Below are 23,138 nucleotides of genomic sequence, written 5' to 3'. Positions count from 1 at the left end.
AAGACTTTGAGCTTAGAACTAATGCACATTAGTGGAAAAGAAAATTATTCTTTGCTGGTGTCTGTGTTTTGACAATTTTGTTGTCTTTCTCCAAGTGCTCTTTGTTCAGAGGTGGGATAAATCAGTTCATTAGGTGACCTTTCTAAGTGGGTTGCTTTCCATTTTTCCTAGCTGGCAGTGTAACGGATTTCAGGACTTTCAGTCAATACAGGATGTGTTTTTATGCAGCTTCTTTGTTGTCTTCTTTTTTTTTTTTTTAATATGCTGACCTTATTTGTCACAGACCAAAAGTGTAGGTCCGTGGCTATACAGTGTGCGCATATGCTGTAAATATGTTTGCATTAAGATATACAGAACCGATTTCAACCCTGGTAATACTGTCACTGATTTTGCTGAGGTTATACGAAGGCTGGGTTTGCCTCTGTGTGAAAGTTAGCTGATGGTTTTCATCATGAGGAAGAGTCTGAATAAATGCGTGTCGCTTATTTGGGATATCCTGCCTTTCCCCTCTAGAAGAGACGAAAACTTTGTCCTAATAGTGATTTCATCATGCTGCTTCCCACTAGATACAAGCACTGACTATCTTGTTGACATGAAATATTGGGTGTTTTTTCATAATAAATGAAGCATAAATAAACCAGAGCGTCCTTATGCTAGAAGGCAAACGGAGGAGGATATTAAAAAAGCTCTAACTGTGATCAGTGAAATTCTTAGCTGTCCCAAAGTGACTTAGGCTCACTAGTCTGATTAATTTTTTACAGTAGTTATGCTCCTGAACCACTTAGTGTTTTTGGAAATCCAACCTACTCCCAAATGGAAGTACATGGAAATAAGAACTCTGCCCGACTCACTGCAGTAAATTAAAATCAGATGTCTGAAGACAGCCTCTAGCTGTCTGCCCTGCCTGTCTTCTGGATGGCGTCGCCCATGAGTTAGAGATCTCCTATAAAGGAGCATTTGAATTACCACACTGATTTGTGCAACACACTAAGATAAACTGAAATCAGAGCTGGTTTACCTTACATGACCAGCTGAAAACAGAAGCTGAGTTGTGAGCAGCTTAGATTATGCTGTCCTGAGGCTAGCAGTGTCCCCCCGGGGGTGGGGTGGGCAGCTCAGGGAGTGAATAGCTGAGACACCCAATTTTAAAATGTCACCGCAAGTCTGTCAGAAGCTCTAGTTGAAAAAGAATAGCCTTAGACATGCAATAATTACCATTCATAGGGGAAGCCACCATCTTAGCAGAAGGCTTGCTCCTGGTCTCTTGCTCCCTTGCTGACAACAATAGCAGGAATTTTGCCCAAATAAAGACACCATGGTTGTGTCTGAGGAAGAGGACGCAGAAAAAAGTGGCAGATAATTTTAGAAGGGCAGAAGACTTTCTTTGTTTGTTCACAGCTTCTGAACCTGAGTGCCATGTGAAGCAAAAGTCTCATGTAAACTAAAAGAACCAACACAGACAATATTAAGTACTGACTCTCCCACCTTGACAAAGTGATTGGTATTAGGAGGACATTAAAAGTACTTCCAGCTCCCCAAACTCTCATTCTAGTCCCTTCCCAATAAAAGTGATCCTGAAAACCTCTGTGGCCAGTTAGTAAGTCTGTCCAGGAGGATGGAGCCATAAGAAAGGCAAGGCCAGCAGTATGTCCATTTTGAGAGCTGCCTTGTGGAGGCATAACCTGGTACCAAGTGCCACAGCTCTGGGAGCACCAGCTTGTGCCTATGTGAACTGACATGAAATCTAGGCCTGACCCTGACAGCATGTGCAGAAGTGTGTAGGTAAGATAATAACCCTCTCTTCCCACCCTTATACTGACCTGTGTCCTCTGCCAAACACAGGGAGTGGGTGCACTGACTCTAGAGAAGTGGTTACCACAAGAGTAAAGAAGAGGAAGAAAGGAAATCTCCAAAATTAATCTATTTTGCTGGTTTCTTGGGGTCGAGGGAAGGAACAGTGGAAAGAAGGAGAGAAAGAGAGAAGGAGACAAGAGGAGAGAAAACGAAAGAAAGGGAAAGACAGAAAGAGAAAAAGAGAAAGAGAAAGAAAGAGAGAGAGAAAGAAAGAAAGAGCGAGAAAGTGGGAAAGAGAGAAAGAAAAAGGAAATAAAAAATAAAGAATGAAAGGAAAGAAAGGAAGAAAAACAGAAAGAAAAAGAAATAATGAAAGGAAGGAAGGAAGGAGAAACAGAAAAAGGGAGAAAGAGAGAAAGAAAAAGAGAGAAAGAGGGAGAGACAGAGAAAGAGTGAAAGAGGGAAAGAGAAGGAAAGAGAAACAAAGACAAAAAGAGAAAGAAAAATTCTCCAACCCTCCAAAGATTTTCTTTAAACATGAGTAATGAGGAAAATTTTATCAAACAGTGATCTGCTTTGGTTGTGGTAGACATGTGCCTTCACCCATTTGTTCTTTGGCTTTCAAGTATCATCCTTGCAGAGAAAAAAAGCAAAGGAGAGGACTTTATGATGTGTCTCATAGCCTGAAAACGTCAGTATTTATAGCAGTCTGGGGAAAACCTTGTAAAAATGTTTTCATTTATATTTCAGAAGATTTCAAAATCATCCTTAGTATGAGTTTTTAAACTGTTAATGGTCACTTCAAATCATCTTCATATTGTATTTTGCAAAACTGACTATTGGTAGAGAAAACGGAAACATTACAAGACTGAGTAGGGGCAACTCAAGTCCAAATTCTAGGCAAGGAAAATGTGGATATAACAGGGAACTAAAATGGCTCCTTTCTTTCTCAGTAGTACAGCTCAATGTATAAGTGTGCTCCCATACAGCGGGTCAGCGCATGGTTCACCAGCCTCCCCATACTCTCCATCCACACAGTCGCTGCAGCTCCATACCACTGTCAGCTCTTTATAGCCAGTGAGGACACTGTGAAAAGTGATTTGAGTACTGACTCATGGACTGCATTCACTCAAGCCCTGGGCTGTTGCTGGTTTGGAGGCCACTAAAGGCAAGCACAAATGAGATGGTTTGTCCCTTCAGTTCTTTCCAAGCTGAGACACACTGATGTATTTTTCTAGATATCTCTTTGAACTTTTTTCTCAAACTATTTTGCTCTCTGCAAAAGTATAAAATTGCCAGAAAGTTGGCATTAGCAAAAGCCATGGTTTTAATTTTCTCAGTTCATGAAGACTTTTGATTAGAAGTCAATTCAAGGTAGTAAGTTAATTTTTAACAAGTGTTTGTTTTGATATTTTTAGAGAATACCAATTTTTGAAGTTTGTTTTGACTTTTTGGTTCCAATTTAGAATTTATTCTTGGAAATCTTACCAACTTTTGCAGGAAAATAATGTTTCCTCAGCAAACCTAGCTAAGAATGTTAGCTGCATAGGAAGATGAAGTGAAAAGAGGTAGAAAATTCTTTACCTTTTATGACTGATAACACAAATGTGCTACATGAATAAATGCAATAGCTGTGTTATACCTCCCTCTGAGTGCCGAAGCTGCTAATTTGTCTGTATCTGTAGTATGTTATTAGAACTTAATTACTACTGAAGATTTGTTTTCTAGGGAAGTGGTTGTATAAGCTCCTATAAGCTATATATAAACACCAAAAGGGCAAAAAGACTGGATTAGGGCTATGGAAACTGGAAGCTAAAAACACAGAGAAAATACAGTTTTAATAATAAAATGGTTTTCAGTTTTAAAGAAGTTCTGTAATGGTACTGAGAGAAAGTCACTCTGACCCTGTTCTTTTAGCTTTGTTGTATAGCAAGGTGAATTTTGAAACATCTTTAGCCTTTGAGGCAACAGTGGGTATCACTTTTGACACTTAACACAATATTTGGGCTAAACACCTAAAATAAGGGTCAGCCAAAAATCACAGAGAAGTAAAAAGTCAGGAACGCTTTTGTAGACATTTGTCTTCTAGTATGGGAGGCCATCAGCTGGGAAAAAATATTATTTTTTGGCTTCCTCAGTCAGCCTAGAGCCTAGAATCAGTCCAACCTCTACAGTCAACCTTAGAATTAACTTCTGGATCTGAAAGCCTCTGTAAGACTGAAATGAAACATGGGGTTTAAAATAAAAAGCTGGAAACATGGTGCTTCTATTGCTCTTTGTTGACATGATTTTCATATAATTAAAGCTGCAGGTGTACTTTTGATTATGCAGGTATTCTGGTGTGTGGTTCTGTGTAAATAATATGTTTGCAGTGCTTGCTGGCAGATTGTTCATTATGAGCTCATTTATTTGAGTTCCCCTGTGCAAATAGGAAAACATAAGCCAAATTATGGGCTAGTTTTCCTTGTCTTGTGAGAAAACCTGCACAGAGGGACAGAGAAGATGTTTTGCTGGGGAGGGCACAATTCCCCTGCTTTCCCTTCAATATGTCAGAGAATTCAATATCTCCGACTAAGCAATACTTGAGAACTATTAAAGGAGCCATGGAGACACCCCTCTTAAGTTCTCTATTTCCTGAAACCCAAGAAAGTGGCTTCGTTACAGCTACACAGCTAGGTTTCCCCTATACAATGGGTCTGGTCATTTATGTTACGTAAATCCTGAATAATGGCAAAGTCTGCGGGTTTGATCTGAGATGGAAGCTGACCCCTTCAGTGTTCTTCCACTTGATCAAAGATACCTCAATACTTCAGACAGAAGAGGGGGAAAAAAAAGGAGAAAGTTTTAGAAGTATGGTGCCTGGTTAATCAGACTTATTTACATGTTCCTGCAAAGCTTGTACCTTGTGCTGGAGCAGTTACTTAATTTCAGCCTCTAGCTGTACGTGTATTTGAAGGCTTCATCATGTGTTGTGTGCTCTTTTGCGTAATACTCAACACATGTCAGTCAGTCCTTTGGATCCTCTGACTTTTAATAAGCTAAATTGTAGCAGCTTATAATTTCAGTGGTCTGGATTCAAGCATTGAAGCCATGGCCTAAAATATGAAGGCTCCATATGTCTGTATTTAACTTCAACAGAAGCATATTTTTCCCCTCTACATCCTTCCCTTTTCTCTTCTGTCCCAAAAAGGCATATGTAAATTGATGTGAGAAACAATAGCACCTCTGTTATCTAGATTCAGACACTTTGACTGCTGATTCTGTTAGCCTACCTGAGAAGAGACCCCTTTCAATGTAATTTTAAAAATCCAATTTTAAAGTAACCTACAATTCTGCTTCTGACACACCACTAAGAGATGACCCAATTAAAGAGCTGCATATCAAGACCATGAGTGCAAATCATCTTTTGGAAGGCACTGATGAAATTCCTTTTCCATTGTCATTAGATACTTGCTTTCTGACAACCAGTTAATCATGGAAATAATCTTTTAAATATGCGTTAAACCATAGCTATGCCTAATCATCCCATTAAATGTCATCAGGTCATTCTTTGCAAAGATAAACAGCTTAAGGAGCATTTTTCCTTTGATCATGTTATCCCCTGATGCTTTTGAAAGGAGGGTGAATGCATCCTCCAGATTTAATCAGTCCAAATCTTCAGTGAGCTTCTGCACTGTGTTTGTAGTTTCCTCAAGTGACTGGGGTGTGCCGCTCTTCACCATCGCAGACTGAAACGTGCGTATGAATTTTAATGTATGACAGCCTGTACTATAATGAGTCTAAATGTTGATCGTTCATCTCGTTTGTGGAAGGGATACTGGAGTACATGAGTGAGGAAGGGGGTCCCATTATGGCAACAGACATATGGCTAAGTTTTTAGGAATTACTTCAGCCGCTGTTTACAGCATAAATAAAACTGGCATTTTCCTCAGGAGTGTGTTTAGACTGAAGCGAGCTAGACCTCCAATGCCTGAGGAGCTAGCCTGCCTTCTAGCTCAGTAGGGTGATCTGCAGTAACCATGTGTAGACTTTCTTCAAAGCAAGGGGTTTTAGTCCTCCTCAGTCAGTCCCTGGGGCACTTCCTTCTCTTTCCAGTGACTCTAAGGGGCCAATGTACCAAGACTGAGGCACACTCAATCTCCTTACTGGGCCAGTTGCCTACTGCTTAGGTATCATGGCATAAAAGTTAGGCTGGGGAAAAACAGTGACTCACGCTCTTTTCCATTATTCTGGGTTCTTAATCTTTTTTGGGTAGTGAGAGTTCAGGGAATGCTGTGTCCTGTAAATAGAAGGATTCATCTTAAGGCTTGGTCTCTGAGACACATCCTGTCTCAGGGTCTGAACTGGGAGAAGGGCTCAGTAAGTGCAACCTTCTGTGAGATGAATATGCAAAGCTGGGGGGTTGTTTGTCAACCACTTTTGCATCAAGAGACACACCCCTGGTCTGTGATGTGAAGAGAAATGGGGAAAATTACATCTTTGACTGGTGTAGAAACAGATGTCAAGGTAAACCCTACTGGCTACCTCAGTGTGAGGAATGTAGGCATGCATTCTTTATTGATAAGGTTCAGAATAGTATGTGGACCTGCTTTAAGGCTGTGAGGAAGGACACAAAACAGAGCCAAGATGATGACAGAAGTTATTGCAGCTTTGATAGCCCCACTTAGAGTGTGCAGTGTAAATACAGGCACTTTCATACACTGATGTTGAAAGGATATTACTGCTGGCCACAGCAGAAAGCCTGTCTATGCTGCTGCCATACAATTCTAGAAGAATAGTCCTTGCAGGGCACTGTGATACAGACTGAGCATGCCATCAGAGGCAAAGCTCCAACTTGACAGGCAAAGTCCAATCTGCCACACAGGCAACAGTTGCATATTGCTCAGTGATGGATGTCTAGCAGCTTGGCAGATAGGTACATCAGTGTGTCAAGGGGAGGTAATTACTGTATTTCAGAACTGAAAGTACAGCTGCCCACCTGCTTTGCTTTGCAGTTACTTTATTGATGTGTATACATGAGATCAAAGGTCTGATGCTTACATCTTTTTACATTATATTTATTATTTTATAGCTCTACTTGGCAGATTGTAAGAGTAGATGGCAGTAAGGTAATTTCCCTCCCTGCTTCAGCAGGGGTTTTGAAAGAAGAGAATTTTCCTCAGCATATTCCAAAGCATTAAATGTTGGCATGGCATAATAAAAGCTGGAACTGGATCTTTAGGAATGCTTAATTAACACTGTGTGGGACAAACTAGCCTCTTCCACTAGCTAACAGTTTTTCATTGCTGTTCATTCAAACTTTTTAAGCACTGGATTAAAAGGTGCTTGTTTGAATAATTTGAGTGGCAAAACGTCAAGTGTGGTGTCAACTAAAGTGCATTAGGAGAAGCATGGGTTACGGCTAGCTGGGGCAGTAAAGTCTAACCATACGAGCCAGTACTTGTCTGACTTCATCTGGCTACACTCTTCGGAGAATGCATGTGATGCTGTGTGTTATCTCGTAGCATTGTATCCTGCAGGAAGATGACATTCTGCCTTCCAAAGAGCAGCTGTTTCCCTCTTCATTCCTGCAGCAGGACGTGTTGCCTTTTATGTCCGCCTATTTAATACCTCTGTATGATGACACGATTAGAAAGATGCAGGTTCCCCTACTGCTTGGTGTAGAAAAAAATCATTCTGCTTGTATTTTTCTGTTTTCCTCTCAAAGCTTTTTCAACCAATACAAGTGGAGGCTGCTGCTTAAATGATGTCCTGTCTTCCCCTTCTTCTAGACCTGGCCGTCCATGCATTTCTACAAACATCCTTACAGCAATGCTAATGACCATGTGGCTGGGCCATGAACTGGGTCAAGGAACTGACCCCAGCAAGAATTCATCTGTTTAAAAAAAAAGGAAATGTTTTTGAAGCTACAGCCTCAGGAGCTACGAATCGACACCTCTCACCTTATTGGATTCAGGAATATGCAATTTCACAGTAAGGACAATTGCTTTTTCCCTTTCACTGCTAGGCATTTATTAAATTCCAGGTATGCAAAGTGATACTAGCAACAGTTTAACTAAAAAATATGTTGGGAGTGTTTCCAGCATAGGGGTGGAACCTCTTTATGTGAGATGAAATACATTAGGGTCTGAGGAAGGAAGAAACTAATTTCAGCAGTAATGAATGGGAAGATGCAATAGGTAGAATCATTGTCAATAGCACTGTATCAACTTAGGAAAAATAATATTAACATTGTTGCAAATCGTGCTAAAGATCCATCTCGTCCCATACCCTCACAGTTGCCTTTAATGCAATCTCAGATAAATAGTCTAGCAGTATAGAATTTTATATATATATACATATATTTATTAGTTATTGCACATCATACCTCATTACATTCTCCTGTCTTCCTCTAATCTGTGTTTTGGGCTCCCTGAGAAGTAAATGGCATTGTATCTTCAAGTTTAATAAACTACTTTTCCATGAATTTGTTTAATAGCATCCAATGCTTGTCTTAGACTACTGACATCTAAACACCCTGTGGCAATGGGTTCTGTAATGTAATCTTCTAATACATGAAAATAAGGGGGTTTTGCTTGTACAAACCTGCTGCCCAATTTCATTGGGTTTCTTCTTGTTCTGGTTTTATGAAAAATTGTGAGTAATCATTGCAAATTAATTTTCTCTAGACTATTCGTATTTTTATGAAGCTCTCACAGTTCTCCCCTCAATCATTTCTTTGCAGAGATTAAGGCTTTTGGCTTGTGTAACTTTTCCTCAGACAGGAGCCACGTGACGCCTCTGTTATCTGGGTTTTGTACTGGTTGCTGTTCTGACTCCTGCTCAGCATCTAACACGTTGTGAAGAGCTTTCAACGGGGCCTTTTGGATTTCATCCCCAAGCAGCGACAGCAAGTGTGGACCTGGGCACTGTGTCCAGGCAGTGTGCTTTTGTCCCCTGACAGTCACTGTGCATTTACAAACACTGAATTTTGATTGCCATTTTGTTGCCCGGTCACACAGTATAGTTTTCTGTCACAGCCGTGCAGTGTTGAGGTACAGGAACAAACATGCACAGTTTTATTTTTTAATATCATGGATAACTATCATTAATGAGCTTTTCCACATCTGTTTGCACCATTTCCATGTAGTTTATGAACAACATGAACATATATGAACACAGTTTCCAGCACGGTCCCTGTGTGCAATCCGCGTCCCTGGCAGACTCCATCTGCTATGAAAACCCTCACCATTTACTATGCCTACTTTCCTTTCTTAGCGAGTTACTATCTTATGAAAACTTTTTTTTAAACCTGCGGTGAAGAAATCTGTCAAGGGGAACCTTTAGCAAAGTTCAAGAAATCTGTCAAAGAAGAAATCTGTCAAGGGGAACCTCTAGCAAAGTCACCTGGGCCCTGAGGGCACCCCCATGCCTGGCTGTCCCTGCCCGGCCCCCCCAAGGCCCAGGACCCCATGTCAGGCCCCGGGGCCGTCAGCCCCGGCCCTGGTGATGCCGCAGCAGGGCCAGTCCCCAGCTACCCCCAGCCCTGCCTGGCCCGGCCATGGGCCCCTCCAAGCCAGGCCCACCACAGGCCCATGTCCCGGCCTGACCTCGGCCTGTCCCTGTCCCCAGGGAGGTGCCGCATGCCCGGGGCTGGGGCTGCCCCAGTGTCCCCGGCTGCCCTGCTCCTGGCCGCGGGTGGGACAGGCCCTGCCTGCCAGGCCCTGTCCTGGGGGCCCCGCTGGTCCCGGCCCAGGGGAGCCCCGGGCCCCGCTGTGCCCTGACAACAGCACTTGTCACTTCACATACCTTTGTCCAGTGTAACTTCCTCTTAGAAAGGCTAGATTGACTGCTCTTACTGTATTATTTAATTATCTACAGATGTTATTCTTACTGTAATTGACCAATTTACCTGGTACAGAAATCAGTCTCATTTGTCAGGCTTTTTTTCTCTAGAGCCTCCTGTAAAGTCTTAAAGCAAAACTCTTAAAACAAAACTCTTAAAACAAAACCTCTCAAGGTTGAGTGACAAAGCTACGCACCACAGTTAATAGCCAGGATATTCATAGCTGAGATGGTTTTAGGACAGCTGGGAGAATGTTATTAGAGATTTTTTTTTTCCCCTAAAGCTGTTGATATTTTAATTTTAAAAGCTTTCTCAAACTTCCCTCTAACAGAAACCTTGCAAACATCTCTGTAGCAAATACCAATTTTAACTGATCATTTGTCTTTTGTTTTATGGCTTCTTAGAGTGCCCTCGTACTTCAGTCACTCCTGAGCTCTGAAGACTCACTTGCTCCCTGTTTTGTGTTTTTGGGAAAATACAGCTTTTATGTGACTAGCAAGCCCTTTCTCAGAATCTCTTTTGACACCTTATTATACATTTACCAGCCTTTTTACTCTTCTCAGCTTTCTGTTTCTTTCACAAACTTCTATTTTTGAAAGATGTCATGATGCTTTTAATAGTTTCTTGTACTCTCCCTTTTAATTATGCTAACTTTTCTTAAGGTTTTTACAGTCTTTTGATTGCAGTGTACATTTCCTCTGAACATCTCATTTTTATTTTATAAAATGTCTCCATGGCAGCTGTAAGCATTTTTATCCTTTTAGCCGCACCTTTTAATTTAACAAGCTTCCTAATTTTAGTGATTCCTTTTTCTTCCTGAAGTAAGCTACTACAGTTACAGGGTTGGGAGGTTTGGTGGGTTTGGTTTTTTTTTTGCTCTAGCAAGAATGCTGAATCTGAGCATACTGAATACAGTCATGCAGAGCAAAACAGAGCCTGGGCACCATTCACTACTAAAATAAGGGCATTTTCTTCTCTTGTGACTTCATCAATTAGTTGCTTCAATAAGTAGTTGGTTATAGTATCCAAAAATTTTATTTCTGCATCACACCCTGTTGTAACATCTGAAGTCTACCCCTGTTATCTCCCATCCTGCTCAGTCACAGGCGCAGCTCTAATGCATATATTCCAATGTCAATATAGTACTTTAATGTGTAGGTGTATAGGTATTCCTTGTTCTTGCCAATAACTTAGATTTATTTACTTTCATCCCTTAAAACATAGCACTCTCTGCACAACTGCACAGTACTTTGTCATTTGTGTACAGTGTTATCCTTATTATCAGTGTCACACAGGTTGTCTTGCTTTCACTGAGTTTCTGAACGCCTATTACATCAAAACAGATGTTTGAGTTTACTTATTTTTGCATTTATTTAAAAACACTCCCCTGGCCTTTTTTCAGCTGTTACAAATAAGTTAACTCCTGCAAGGAGCTTGCTTGTGAATAGTGCTGTCTCGTGTACCTATTAGCTTTCCCTTCCTCTGTAGCTTAAAAACCACGCTGTAACCTTTCACATTTCTGAGGCCAGCACTCTGGTTCCAGGTTATTTTGCAGTCCTACCTTATTTGAACACTGGGAATCTGCATTATGGTGCCATCCCATCCTTGGGACTTCCCCTTTGTCCACAGCTTAAGCACTGTTTAGGTGAAGAGCTTTGTGCAAAGTATAAGCATGAGTTTCCAAGTCTTTTGGCCATGGAAGAATTGTTCCGAGAAGATAGACTGCACTTGATAGCCACCTCAGCTCCTGTAACAGCGTTAAGCTTCTCTTGGCCTGTTGATGACAGCTTCAGCCTAATTGCAGGCTAAGTTTTCTATGTGCTGCTATTAAACAGATGCTGGTTTCCAGTGGGACTGTAGTTGCCTGGCATGTCAACTCATTTCTTTACAACAGAGCTTATCATTGTGTCGCCTCTACAGCCCCACTGATCCTTCCCAAAAGTCCTTTTCGCACATGTGCAGACTTATTTCCATTCCCTGATGTGCTGAGCACAGTAATCGCTGGAGGCTGGGGGTAACTTGCTGTCCCCCCGGTCTGCCTAGCATGCTCTGGTAGGCATATCTGGCAGCTGGGTCATGGTATATGTAGCTGGGGGAGGACAGTCCCTGGGTGTGTTATTTATTTGATATTTGGGGTGGGACATTAGAAATGGTTGAGGGAAAAGTGACAAGGTGTCACTGTCTTCAGTGCCTCAGCTGCTTCTGGGGGCTTATGCAGCTACACAGCTGGATGTCCAGAGGATGAAATGGAAGCTGTGCTCTTGGCTCCCTTCCAACTGGCTCCAAATGCACTTGAGAAACTTCCATGTGATAGTTAATGTAACACCTGCTCGACAAACAAAAACCAAGTTTCCCCTCCTCCGTTATACTGTACATCTGTTATTTTGACATGGAAACTAGCGTAACAATTAGATTCATTACTTGCCGTCTAAGTTGATTCCAGCTAAGCTGAAAAGACCTTAGTCTGTTCACTCAGTGATTGTTTAGGCTGCAGCACAAATTAAGAAATTCTGCCTCCAATGAGATTTGTTCTACATTGTAATTGCACTTGCATGTGTATGTTTATACTCGAGGTGAGACTGAGAGGCAACATTTTCTTCTGGCCAAATACAGACTCCAGCCCTCAGCAGAGGCATGTTTGCATTTGGAGTTCTGGTTCCAGGTCTAATTAGAGATCAGAGAGAGCAAATATGCAAATGCCTGAAGAAGACAGCCACATCAGAAATGGCATTGATACACATATCTAACCACCTCACCTGTCCTCTGCCCTTTAAACCTTCTCTGTTGGGACTTACTGGGACATTCCAAGTATCCCAGCAGTTTCAGACATCTGCTATTAACAAAATAATCTGCCAGAGGAATGTTTCCTTTTTCTCCACAAACTTGGAATTTCTCCCTTCAGAAAATCACACTAGTTCAAGGTCAGGACAGGGAACAATCATTCTTGAAGGAGTGACAAGATTAAAGTCCAACTCCTCTCCCACTCCTCAGCTCCCCCACAGCTGTTATTTACTACTGCTGTGTGACTTTTAATAACCTGCCCTTCAAAGACTTGCATTCTATAGGGTTACTCATGTGCTAAAGACAAGTATATGCCTAAAACTTGAAGCTAAGTGGTTGATTACTGAACCCTATGTCTCTTTCCGACCTCACGTTAAGTCATTTCATATTTTTGTTATTTGGTTTAGACCTCCTGCTATTCAGACCGCTCCTTAGCTTTGGAATTAATGATGATAAGATAATACCCTGAAGCAAAGATCTAAAATATGCTGCATTTGGGGAGGTTTTAATTCCTAATATAAGCACTGTATTGTCCCCTAGAATGTATATTGCTCTGAAGCTCATATTTTGCAGCAACCAAGTGCAGGATCTCCCGTTCAACATGTTGAGAAAGATGCAGAGTGTAATTGGTTTGTCTTTATTTCCTTCTCTTGCATTACTTGATTTAGCTTGGTACAAAATGGCCATTTTATTTTGTGCCCTCATCAGGAAATTAACACAGAAATACTTTCAAAAGGTAAACAAACCCATTACAAGGTCAACTTTTTTGATATATCAAACCAAAAGAAATTTCCAAAGACTCTCATGTCCCTGGAAATAAATAGAATACCTTAAACTCAGTTACACCAAAATGAGAGCTCTTCACTAAGCATAAAACTTTTCTCTTTGGAAACTCTGAATAGTACAGAAGGGGGCTGAGTGAGAACAGCTCTGTATTTTACACTAAACTTTCACTCAGATAGCATTATTTTCGTTTCTTGCCTATTTTTGGCTTGGCTGCCCTGAGCCAAAAGCTGTAGTGAGATTTTTCTTACTACTCAGAAAACTGCCTCCATGAAACCACTTACCTAGGTTGTAAGAAAGTCTTAATGCAGCTGGTAAACAATGTTAACTGCTTCCCTGCAAGCCTTCATGTGTAATGAACCAGCTCCAGTTCATTTTGCATTCACTTTTGTTAGAAATCGTGAGGCCTGGTTGTTTACGAAATTTTGGGCACCCTATTTTAACTTTTAAACTATTTTGGCTTTTTGGAAGGCAGGAATTCATTTAGAGCAAAGACAAATTGTGCTTTTGTTAGATTGGTTATGGTGTGATCACAGTGGCTTTAATGCAGGGAGCGTCCTGTGCTCTCTGTCGTGCAGGGATATGCGGTGGGTGAAACAGAGGACCTCTCCATGGAGCAAAGAGGAATGGTCCAGGGGACAAGAAGCCTGAAAGGAGTCTGTAACAGACACCTTGTAAGCAGCTGCTGAGGAAAGAATCAGTGCCCACCATCAGCCCAGGCAGGCACTAGGGAATTATGCAGCCCCATCTAACCTTCAGGACATCAGTCCAGCCCCAGTGGGACAGTGAAAAACCTCTGCAAGTGCTTTAGTTAGATCATAGCACAAACCTGCAACTTAGTGACTCTTGCTAATTAGGATTCTATGCGATCCAGCTACTGTATGGTTTTATCCCCTCCCTTCCAATAACACCAATCTATGCTAAAAGGGGATTTTTTTTTTCCATTAAAACTTTCCTTTTGGAAGCAGGATGGTTGAAGAGGTACCCTTCCCATTTATTCATGCTGCTTATGCAATGGTGTCCCACTAAGCTGGAAACATTATTTTTCATTCTTCCTATTACTATTTTTGCTACCAAGTGTAATAGCAGAGCACAAGCCATCTATCTTACAGCAAGAACTTGGATGTGGGGTTTAGTTATTCAAAAGAAAGCAAGATACAGCTTTGCATAACTATTGAGCTTCTTTTCAGAAGTTAATTTGTTACATCACATAGATTATCTGCTCAAATACTGTACATTCCCTTACCCTGAGGCACAGAGGTTCATTAAATGAGCTATGCAGTGAAAAAACCATCCTTTTTCTAATACAGTTTCTAAGCCTCCTGGCAGTTCTGTGCAAAACATCCTTCCCATGCTCTCAGTTATGCACAATCTTCCAAAGGGGGACCCACTGTGCATCTGTCATAAGCTTTTTCCAGTGACACTAGTAATAAGGATTAACCTCCCTATGCCTAGCTCCTGAGAGTTGGCTTTTTATGGAGACATAAAGAATGTCTGGGGGCAGAAAGCAAAGCTGTACTGGTGCAGGATCCTTGGCTTTAACATCCACATCACCCAGTAGCTTGACAGACCCTGAATTAGTTGACCTTCAAGGTACGGTGAAAGGCCAGTCTATTTACTCAGCTTTGTGCCTAAGGGAGGTAATCGTAGGAATTGGAAACATATTAAACAAAGCAGTGCTCAAGGATGAGACACTATCTAAGCCGACATTTTGTCAATTAACTATGCAAATTGACTGAAAGTTTTTGGTGAGTAGAGGGAGTGTGGGGGGTGGATTATGCAAGCCCCCAAACAAACAAATAAATAAATATAGCGGAATGTTCTAATAACAGAGATGAAAGTCGGTGAACTCCTGTTGAACTGTTAGAAAACCACTGGAGCAATATCATTTATTAATAGGCAGCACATAAAACTGGACTACCGCAGCTGTATTATCCTAACCTACCATGCAGTATTTGTAATGGGCCAAATTCACTCTCTCCTGGCACAGAAAGCTGCACAAAAGGCTGTCAGAAACTGATGTTTCTGATGACTCAGCACTGACCCTCCCAGCCTCAGCTATGCTCCTTCTCAAACCAGCATCTTATTCTTTTTTTCCAGCTGTGCCAAAACCACATATTCCCTGCAATGGAGAAGGGGCTCAGAAGATGCCGGAGGGTGAAGTCTGCTCACTGGTGGGTTTTACAGAAGCCTCCCTCACTAGAGATCATATTTTGAAGCTAGCCTTTGTGTTGCAGATGAACTTGCGCAGTTTGTGTGGGTTTTTTGTTCCCCAAGAGCTGGAACTGACACTGTCCCGAGCTGTAGTCCAGAACGGGAGGGAGTGAGCAACTTCCCTAAGTCTCTGTAGCCCATCCTAAAGCTAAGCATAGTTGCAAACGTTTTGCTACAGACACCCAAGATTTGCTCTCTCTCTCCTGCTTCCAGGGTACTCAGGTCCTCCAGGAGAAGTCACCTGGTTGTGGTTCAGTCACACAGGACAGAGTGAGGTCAATGCTTCATCCCGCAGAGTGGTTAAGGGTGAGAGGGCCAGTGAATAATGCTGCAGGCATCTTGCCTGAACATCTTTACTGGTTTATAATGTAGCCTCTTGGGACAATCTGCTTGTTAGAGCTCAACTTTTGGTTTTAAATTTTTTTTTTGTTGAATCTCTTGAACAAATATTCTTTAAGAAATGGACTACTTTGCTTTCTTGAAAATATCAGTTATGCAAGCAGGAGTAACTAGTACTGTGGCAGCAGAACTGTTTTGCACGAATGTGACCTAAATTTCTCTACCCTGAGGCTTCAGTTGGTTTCAATGCATGAACCTGAAGGCAAAATGAAACCATGATGTTTTTTGTTGTTTTATGAGGTATTTTCTCCTCTTTAAAATGCTATCAGAAAACTCTGGCCTAATGTATGAATCTGTAACCATGCAAAACTAAAGTAACACAAAAGAAAATATATAGTAAATACCCAGTAAACAGTAAATAATTTCCGTATAAAACCATTGATGATATCTTTATTTCTGAATAAAGGGTGGTTGGACTAATCACAAATAGGCAGGGATTTGTATTTTCATTCCACTAAGCAGCATGTTATAAATGATAAGTGTTAATATTTTTCTGTCTTTCTGGAGGACCTATAAGAATATAGCAGTGTAACCAGCAGTTGTACTCCTCCTTGGCAGCTCATCTCTTACTCAAATGGATGAGTAGCAATGGGTGGAATTCTCAATTCTTTGTTCTTTCCTTGTTCACTGATTTGTTCTTTACCTCCTCTTATGATTATGATGCTCTCATTATGTATTCAATGATATGCATTCATAGCAAGAAATTTATATCCTCTGTGTTTTGATAAAGTTACTAAAATGAAAGCTAATTATTAACCCTCTTGAATATCAGCTGTCTGTAGATCATGAATGAGATAGATTGATGTAGCTCCCTTTTTTTTGAAGAAACATTATATACCTTCCAGATTTGAATCCACTAAGTGGGAGTTAATGCATACAGAAGTCTTCAGTTCTTGACACTACCTTGTGTGAGTAAATGCATGTTCAGCCACCACTGTGTTAATGGATTCAAGCACTCCTAATGATTTTGGAATTAGTTTATACACTGGGATGCATGGACTTCTTTATTTACTGGAGTGGCTAGCTAACAGGCTTTGTTAGCCTAAAAGCTGTGGGATTTTTGTATGCATGCGCTAGACATCCACTGCAGATTCTCAAATTGCATCGACTTTCTTGCCAAGATGGCAGGCAGCTGTCAATGTGGACCCTAGCAAACACAGATGGAGCAAGTCATTCAGGAAGGGATGCGATATTTGCCAATTGAGACTTCCAAGGGGCTTAGCAGGTCGGCAGCTACCACAGTCCCATGTTGTCTTATTCTCAGATCAGCATAACGAATCATGCCTGGGAGACCAAGTTAATCCCTTTCAGGTTCCCTGGACTGTATAGATCTTTCTGAATTTTTCTTTCTTTAGCCCTTTGTTTTCCTCCTGCTTTGTACTGAAAGTTAACTACAACAGCAAGAATATATTAGGCTACTTGGAATACTGTCTTCAATTCATCCTGTCCTGCTGGCACATGGTGCAAGCTGCACAATGAAAAATCTCCTGCCTCACTTCTGGAATGAGTCAACAAGGGGGTTTATAAAATGCGACGTCTATGCACACACACACAAACACTCACGCATAAGTTGGAGTTGCTCTTGTCCTGGTTTGAGGGTAAGTGTAAATCTACTGTTTGAAGCCACCATTTGCCAAAAGGCTGCACAATCTGCCCCTGTCAATCCAAGGAGTTATTGACTACTCCACAAGTACTTCCACGTCTGCCAGCGCATGGCATGCAGGTGGCCTTCTCCAGCTGGTTAGATGCACCATTCATCACTTCAAACGCAGTTACAATGCCCTCTTCTGCACTCAGCCAGAGGAAGAATCTCATCCCATCCCATTCCTGGAAAATTCAGCTTGGGGCATTCTTCTTGTATGAACAACTCCCATTGTTTCTTATAGCAGGGGGTATGGGATATTTGAGGATTAGTCCTGTCCTCACTAAGGCACATCTGTTGTCCATTAGATTAGAGAAAGGAGCCTCAAATACCCTCTGCACCTAGGGCTTTTGTCTGTCGGTGCAACTCTATCCTGCCATGCAATTGGACCTGTCCTTTTTTGACCTGACTCTTTCCAGTGATTTCTCCCAGACGTGTGACCATTTGGTGGATGTTGGGTTGCAAAATACATTGTGTATCCTCTTGTAAGATTAGCAGTGTGTGAGTAAATTTTGATGGCTAAAATACCTGTTTTATTACACTTCGTCTGTGGTGGTATAAGCCATCAACCAGAGATAGGTGCTTCTATATAATACATCTCCAGGCTAAGTAGGCTTGAATCTCTCATCTGTAAAATATGGAGATAGAGCATTCCTAAATTAAAACCAGATTTGGATTATCCCATAAAGATTAAAGGTCATTTCAAGCCTTTTACAATTCTTCAGCATAACTTTACTCATTTATATTAGGGCTAGAATGACCCAAAAAGCCCTCTACTTTATATAAAATGAAACTGTTCTCATTTACCCTGTGTTTGAATCAGGCCCAGAATATTCAATAGCCACAAAGCACCTGTTTTTCCTCCTAAAATAGTGGGTAGGTATGTCATCTGCTTTGGGAACCGTGTTCAGAAACAGTTCTATCTGCCTTCGAAGTGGTTCTTCCCAAACCGTGCCCCTCGTGAAACTGTAGCTGACTATAAAATCGTATCGCTTTTACAGTAGTGCCAACTACAAGATTGAATTGTGATGATCTCTGAGATGTTGCTAACAGTGATAGCGCTCCAGTGCTTTGGGAACCCCTTCTTTGGTAGAAGGAGGCAGCAAAATCTTTGCAGATGAAACTAGGCCAACACGAGTAATTGATTTTATTGGTTCAGCAGTAGAATTTATAAATAAAAATAAAACTAGTACAGATCAAAGGGAATAAAAAAAATAATTTTTACTTGACAAAGCAAAACACCCAAAAATGTCACTTTGTGTTGCATGGGATATTCTATTCAACTTGAAATGAAATACTTAATTTTTTCAGGAATATGGAAAACAAAAAGCAAAGAAGGATGCATTAGAGTTACAAAATGTTCAAAAAGAATTGCCCAGCTTCACATAGAGGGACAGATAAAATGCATCACTAGTAAATTTGAAAGGCTGAGAATAGACAGCCAAAACCACCTCTGAGAAAGGAGTGGAGAGCAGGTATTTAACGTTCTTAAACTTGGGTCCATCATTCTTTAATACATATCCAAGCATAAGACTGGGTCTTAATACTATGGAAAATGTCTCCCTGTTGGTGTAAAGCATAATTAATAAATAAATAATTCGTAACAGCAAATTGTCCTACATTGTGTTTGGTAAGATTTTCCTATCTCCAGCTGGTTAGCAGGCAAGGCAGATGTTTTCACTCTGATTATGCTTTTGCTTCTCAAAGGATTTGCCCATTAAAAATTCTCATATTTAATCATCAGAAGAATCAGACTTAGTATTAATCAGAAGCCACATCTACTTCCAGAGAGATACTGCCTGTTATGAACCTTGTCATGGAAAGTTGAACAAAGCTTGAATAAAGATTTTGTGTTTGTTAAAACATGTTGCAGCACTGCAGATTGGAGGAAAGGGAATTGTGAGCCACATCGTGATTACCTAGGAATGACGTTACCCATAAAGCTACTCTCCTGCCATTCCTTGCTTAGCATCTTGTGCTAACAGAGGAGGACTTCAGGCCTGTTCAATGTTGCCTGCTGCTTAATTTTTTGTTTAGGTTTAAAATACAGAACCACAGGACAAGAAAAGTCTTCAAGAAATCCCATAGTCAACTCCACTGGCTCCAAATGGCCCATGTTGTTCCTGGGATAATCAGTCTGTGGTATGGGCAACAACAGAGGCTTTGATACCACTTTTTACAGGGTTATTTGCTATACTCCTTTAGCTGGTTAACTGATTCCACCTCTTTTCCCCTTTTGTCATTATTGGCTATGTTAGGGGGTTTTTTTGTTTGGTGTTTTTTTTTTTTCCTTAATCGATTCTGTACTGATTTTATCCCCCCTTGCTTTGACTGTGGGAATCTTTGCCTCAGATAAATATGAATATTGCCCTATGAGTGTTCTTGCAATTACTAGACTAAATTCATTAGTAGATGTTTGCAGGGCAACAGCTAAAAGGTTCCTAAAGGCTAAAGTATACATATGGGTAATCTATAGACAAAATCCACGGTGGCATCAAAGATTTTTAATTATTCAGTCCACTTGCAATAGAGTGTATTTTAAAGTTTGAGATGATGTCAAAGTGGACAGGCTGAAGCTCAGAGTACCTGAAATTAGTGACTGGATTGGCTACAGTGATTAGCAAAGCTATTATACCTGAAATCATGAATTAATTCATTCCAATATTCCTCCCATGACTCAAGCCTTTCATTAGGTAGAAGAAGTAAATTGGGAAACCTAGTCACAAAAAAACACTGGACAGAGGAAAGTTAAGAATGTTGTCAAGTTTCATCCAAGAACTTTTCAGGTATGGTGATATAGTGCAAAAAGAGGTTACTTGTGACTACAATGAATAACTCAGTGTCAGAAGAATGAAGGGAAGTAGTTCTTCATTCATTCTCATTGGGTTTTGTCCTTTCTTAATATTATAAGGATGTAAAAAATGTCAGAAATTGTAATTTTATCAGTTTGCCTCTTACATAATTTATTTCTTCTTCTTTATAAAAAGGAAAAGAAAGAAGACTATATCAAGTTGACAGCAGTATCACTGTACTTTACCATTGTGTTAGATTTTGATAGCTTTATTTCCAAATGTGGGAGGAGTTAACTACTGCTTCTAGTCTACTTTCAAGCCCTCTATACAATAACACTTCATGTGGATATTGAAAGAGCTTGGCTCCTCTTTACATATTGTCTTACTCAGTAATTGTTAGCTATCAAACTACTATTTACATTTGCTGAGACAGATTTCTTTTGGGGTTTCTCTTTTTTAGAAACACATCTAGCAGAAAACTCATTCTCGCATAGTCTTAATTATGCTATATATCAAGCTCGTAACACAAAACTGATTTCAAAGTGAAATGCAACCATTATTTAGTAAAACTTTGCAATGTATCACAGAATCATAGAATTGTTGATGGTGGAAGGAACCTTTCTAGATCATCTAGCCCACTCCCCCTGCTCAAGAAAGGTCAGCTAGAATAGGTTGCCCAGGACTGTGTGCAGTCTGGTTTTGTGTATGTCCAAGAATGGAGATTTCGCAATGTCTCTTTGGCAGCCTGTTCCAGCGTTTGACCACCTCACAGTAAAAAAGTGTTTGCTTACATTCAGATAGAATTTAATATGTTTCAATTTGTGCCCATTGCCTCTTATCCTGTCACTGGCCACCACTGAGAAGGGTCTGGCTCCCTCTTCTTCATATACAGTGTGCTAAATAAAGGTAGAATCCATCTCAGCTAAGTTAAAAGCCTAAAAGATTGTATAACCTATATAAAATTGTATAAGCTATTCCTCTCACTGTTGCCATCTCATCCCAGAGTGAGCGTCTAAGCAACATGATGATGATGGCCATTTGCATATGGAATTTTTTAAATTTGCTATCAAGGAAGCCTATGGCAGTGAGTATAGATAAAGGTGATTAGTTTCTAAGGAGGTGAAGACATTAAATTTCATCCCTTTCTTTTTGTTCGTTTTTTGTTAGTTTGTGTTTTGCATGATGATGACCTCATATATATATAGGGTATATAGGGTATTTACAACTATCTGCTAACTTGAATTGGATTCAGTGGATTGGTTACAAAGAGTTGGTTATTCCTCCTTCAAGCTATAGTGGTTAGCTATGATTCAGTAAATTAAATTCATGCACTGTTGCACTTTGGTGCTCCCTGAATGACAGTTTAAAGCGATTCCAGAACAAATACTTGAATATTAAAAGTAAAATGACAAATTTTGTGAGTATTGGAACAGAGCTTCTGGAAACAGAATGAAATTCATCTGAGAGAAACAAAGGCTAGACAGTGGCCTCTGGAGATAGGCTTTGGGAGTTGGCTTGGAACAAAATAAGTGAGTTTCGACCAAGCTGCCCTCTTCATTGATGCTGCATGGATTAGAAGAGAAGCAAACCGACAGAAGAAAGAAACACAATGGCTGTGAGAGCCATAAATGCCTTCCTCTCAAATTTGGGTGAGGAACCTTATTTCTCTTCATCCATTTGTGTGTGCAGGTACATGCATGTTTGTGCAGAAAGGTAAAGAAGAAGGAGGTGGTGGTGCTAAATGTATCATGATGGCAGTGTTCATTTTGCTCAGATTTGGAATAAACTTCTTGAAATTTCCATGTGTTCTGCCAATGGTAGAGCCTATATCAAAACTTATAGCAGCTGGAAGTATATTTTAAAATGTAAAAGCTGTTTAAAAAATGGGAAAGCTTCTATACAAATGGAAATAGGTTTTGATTTGTATGCTTTGTGGAATACGTCTTTGAATTAGTCAGAAGGTAGCCAGCCATCATTTGTATTAGTCTTCACATCCAAGATAATAATTCATTTATCATTCACAGCTGAAAATACATGTTTCACATTTGTTTGAATGGTGGCTTCAATCTACGTGTATCTCTAACATAGTATGTAGGTCATATAATGGAGTTGTCTGCTTCTTATAGGACATTTTTTCAAGAAAAAGAAAATGCTACTTTGCTGAAATGTGATCAGTTCATAAGAATGGTTATGAAAATCTGTAGAGCTTAAAAGAAAAGATCGATAATGGCTATCTTTTCAGATGGGCTTGAATGAACAGTTTCAAGGCCTACAGTTAGTAGTGCATTAGTTGTGTAAAGATAAAATCAAGCTATGAGCAGAATGTTATGTGAGCCAAAAATAAGTCACATTTGAATGTTTGCTAAAGACCTTATCAAAGTTACTCATTTCCAAGGATGATGAAAAATTGTTTGCACGTGTGCAGCTTGCCATAGTCAAACAATACTGATTTCTAGTGGCGTGTAACAGACAACATCGTAAACTCCTTGAAGAAAGATAGCAGTAGAATGCTAAAATGATGTTAAAAACTCAATTTATATTAGAAGGTGTTGAACCCTTCAAGACTTTTTGGGAAATGTCTATGAAGAGAGAATAGTTGCTGAAAGCTGTCTGTGCATCCCAAGTGCTAACAGACAAAGGAAACACGCTGCACGAGGTGTTGGGTGGGTTTTCCATTTAGTCACTTTGTTTAGCCAAAATTCACCTGAGGGACAGCACAAAATTCCTCCCTGCATACTTTGTCTGTCTGAACAGCAATGGCAGATTGTAAGTACAGGCTAATGTTGCATGTGCCATTTCCCAGTTGTCATTGTCAGATGAAGTGGCACAAGACAACACAGTGTGACTGGGACTGGTTTTTATTGGTGGTGTTTTTCCTGAACTGGAGATGGATATGGACTGCTGCATG

General features: G+C 40.4%; 1 long non-coding RNA gene across 1 annotated transcript in view; it reads left to right on the top strand.

The window, feature by feature from the left end:
• The window catches only part of LOC140650015 (uncharacterized), a 67,555-nt gene extending 52,198 nt beyond the window's left edge, over positions 1 to 15,357 (top strand). The window contains exons 6-7 of the long non-coding RNA XR_012041823.1: positions 7,566 to 7,767; positions 15,284 to 15,357. This is a non-coding gene — a long non-coding RNA (uncharacterized lncRNA). The remainder of the gene's footprint in view (positions 1 to 7,565; positions 7,768 to 15,283) is intronic.
• Positions 15,358 to 23,138: the final 7,781 nt, after the last annotated feature.

Source organism: Ciconia boyciana, chromosome 3 (assembly GCF_034638445.1).
Source record: "Ciconia boyciana chromosome 3, ASM3463844v1, whole genome shotgun sequence".
Classification (NCBI taxonomy): domain Eukaryota; kingdom Metazoa; phylum Chordata; class Aves; order Ciconiiformes; family Ciconiidae; genus Ciconia; species Ciconia boyciana.
This window is presented reverse-complemented; position numbering and strand designations above follow the sequence as displayed.